This window comes from Plectropomus leopardus, unplaced genomic scaffold (assembly GCF_008729295.1).
Source record: "Plectropomus leopardus isolate mb unplaced genomic scaffold, YSFRI_Pleo_2.0 unplaced_scaffold4965, whole genome shotgun sequence".
Lineage (NCBI taxonomy): Eukaryota > Metazoa > Chordata > Actinopteri > Perciformes > Serranidae > Plectropomus > Plectropomus leopardus.
The window spans coordinates 1-3,391 of NW_024654493.1; the positions used below are offsets into that span (position 1 = coordinate 1).

The window sequence follows — 3,391 nt, forward strand, 5'->3', positions numbered from 1 at the left end:
ATCCTTTGACAATCCTTTAAAATCGTCTTGATTTCTTTTGAAAACATAGAAGGAAGGCAATGAGCAAGGAAAGAAGAAATGGCCCAAAAATTAGCAAGAAATTAGTTTAAAAAAAAACAACACAAAATACCTGCAAAATTAGTTTTAAAAAAATGACTAAAAAAAATTATTAGAATTCTGTAGTGTAATTTTAATTATAATTACAGCTTTTCAGTATCTTTTTTCATTTTTCCTCAGACAATTTACCCCAGCTTTGAAAGTAAATAAATGAATAAAAATTACATTTTTTTTTTTTGCAATTTGTAGAACATTTCTTACAAAGTTGCTCATTGCCTTTTCTCATATGTTTTTGAAAAAATATAGCACCAACTTACTCAGGGCGCAGTGGTTAAATACTTGTGAGAGGCCTCTTAAAGCAGCACAAGAAATTATATATTTTGCACCAGGTTTAAAATGTGTCACAGGAAACCCTGAAGAAGGTTTTGATTCCCTAAAATGTGATTGGTACCACAAGACCACACTTCACCTCCCCAGGCCTCGTGAGGCCCTATAAGCCAGCATCGGCCTAGTGCGGACACAGAGGTGTGTGATGGATGGTGAGAGATACCAGACATCTCTCTGTGAAACTCTAGAAGGTCTCTCTGCTGTCACTTTCGTCATGTTCTCATTTGCTGGTGTCGTTGCATTAGTGAACTTGTGTTCAAGAGGAAGTGCATTTCAATTTAATCTCACAGACCAGCTGTAAAACTGCAGGAAATAAATGAAAAACAATCTCCACTCCCTCAGCGACTACAGTCAAGGTACCATCGAGGAAGGCTTTTAACCTGTAGTTTGTCCTGCGGAAGAGTCGGTCAGCTGTGAAAGAGAGCATGAGAGGGGAGTGGAGGGACGGCAGTTTCCACACCCTGTTCAGAGCTGTCTGTCATCACTGCACCGCATTGTTTCTTTTTACCACTCCCCTTTCGCTCACCCTCAGCTCTCACAAAGAAAGCCCGTTAGGTTGCTTCATAGCTGGGCTTGAAACAGGTTGATTTTAACTTGCCACAACTTTGCACACAGCGGTGTGATTGTGACTGAGAAAGGACACGGGTGACTTTCAGAGGAGCTGCTAAGCACTCTGGGTAACATCTTGCCACCTCATTTATGTGGGGGTCAAAAAATGTCTGGCTGAAATTTGAGGAGCTGACCACACAGACAGACATAGCAGACCTGTCAGTGAAGACACAAATCTCTGAGTCTTTACAGTGACGACAGCCTGCGGTCAGGTGTGACGCGATGAAGGGAGACGCACTGCAGACGGCTCAGCTGTTATATAAGTTATTAACGTCTGCTAACAAACAACACAAAAACACACAAAAGCTGGTTTGTGCTGGGAAGCACTTCAGACATGATAAAAATCTATAACAACATTTTTATAAGCTGTTGAACAGAAAAACTGAACTTTTTAAGCAATAATGTGAGACATCAGCAGGAAGATATGGGAAAACTGGGATCCTGACACTCAATGTGCGGGCGTGCAAGCAAATATTTTGCTGATTTAGTCAGACAAACTGTAAAAGTTATAGCTTAATAACCATATAGTGCCTGGTTTTGTTTTTTATTAGCTTAAATGCGGATCTTACCTGGTGATTTGATCAAAAAGTTATACATTTCAAACTCTGTCACTCCTTGCCATTCAGTGGATCATTCCTCACAGATAAGCATGTAAGGGTGAGGGCCACTGAAGTATACTGACAATATTCAGTTTTACAAAGTAACTTTTCTTCTCTGGTAGACTAAATGTGCCAAAATAATCCTTTGACATGCTGGTATCTGATGTTTTTTAGGTAGCTACAGGCACATTGTTTGCATTTCAGCCCAGGACATACATTACAAGTTTGTTTTTTGTATTAAATCTAATCATTTGTGTTGTAGGGAAAGCCTGGGTGCCTAAAAAGAGGGTGGACCCCATCATGGAAAATGTGACTCTGGAGCCGGAGCTAGAAGAAGCCCTGGCGAGCGCTACTGATGCTGAACTCTGTGACATCGCAGGTAACACGCTCACATCTCCTCACAGTCACATGTGCTTTACAAATAAGGATTATAGGTTTTATTTTACTCTTACTCTTTTACTCTTACTTTTTGTTGTTTTTTATGTTTCCTCATGAAAAATGCCTATATTCTAATTCAAGATTACTTTTACTACATTTTTACAGTTAAGGAAGTCATGGTGAAGGCAGTTCAGAACATGCACATAATGGTAGACTAAATAGAACAATATGGGGGAATTTAACTGATTGTCATCCAGAAAAATACAGAAATATTTTTGGATTTCCTGTGAAAACTAACACACCCACATACTGTTGATATATAAAAGCATCTGAATGAATGATATTAATAGACTGGGTCCCATCTCTTGAATGTGCTGAAGTGCAAGTGTCTGATTATTCTTCATCTTCATCTTCTCTCACTAATCAGTGGCCTCAACTTTCCCTCATTCATTTACTTTTTTCTTTAATCCAGATCTTCTCCATTTCCTCTAGCGCTCCTTCCATCTTCCCTCCACCTTTCCCCTTCATCCCTCCATCAGTCCCTCCATCTCCTCCATCCCTGCTGGATAACTCTGTTCGCTAACTCAACACCATCCAGGGTATCTGTAGACTGCACACGGTGTTTGCATGGAACAGTTCTGGTCCTCTTGTCATGTCCATGTTGCCTGCTTGTGTTAAGCAGACATTTGGCAAAAACCTTGCAGCTTGTTTCAATGACACAGATCATCACATGTTTGTACTGTACATGCATCACACAGGGACTTTCAATGATTCTGTGTGATGGATGGCAAAAAACTTTAAACATATTTGTTTTAAATATGAATGAAAACATTCATTTTATAAAAAAATAATCAAGATGTATCCCTCCATGTTTCACACACTGCAGTTAAAGGGACAGTTCACCCCAAAATCAAACTATATATCATTCCTCTTACCTGTGGTGGTTTTTTTTAATCAGTCTGTTGTTTGGTTTGAGGTGCTGTGTGTTGGAGATATTGGCTGTAAAGATGTCTGCACTCTCTCAGATGGAATCTGAAAAACTCAACAGCAATGTCTCTTTACAGAAATCATGACGCGGTTACTCAAGGTTATCCACAGACCTTGTTGTGCGTTAATGGCGGCAGCCTTGGCTGAGCTGTAAGGTCAGCTAGCTCAGTACTACTCGGAAAACTAGCTGTAGACGCACACTTCCTTCTGTGCAGTGATTCAGTTGGCGGATGTAGTTCAGTAGAAGGAAAATAGCTCCTACATGAAACAGCTCACAACAAAGTCTCTGTAAGTAACTGTGTCGTGATTTCTAAAAACAAGACATTATTGTGGAGTTTTCAGATGTTTCTGTTTGTTGTTTTAGCACTTTGAGA

The 3,391-nt window shown here is 39.8% G+C and overlaps 1 long non-coding RNA gene across 1 annotated transcript; it reads left to right on the forward strand.

Annotated features, from left to right (window-relative positions):
• The first annotated feature begins 1,918 nt into the window (after positions 1-1,918).
• Positions 1,919-2,647, forward strand: LOC121939516. The gene is made up of 2 exons (XR_006105473.1): positions 1,919-2,031; positions 2,503-2,647. It is a non-coding gene; the product is annotated as an uncharacterized LOC121939516 (long non-coding RNA).
• Positions 2,648-3,391: the final 744 nt, after the last annotated feature.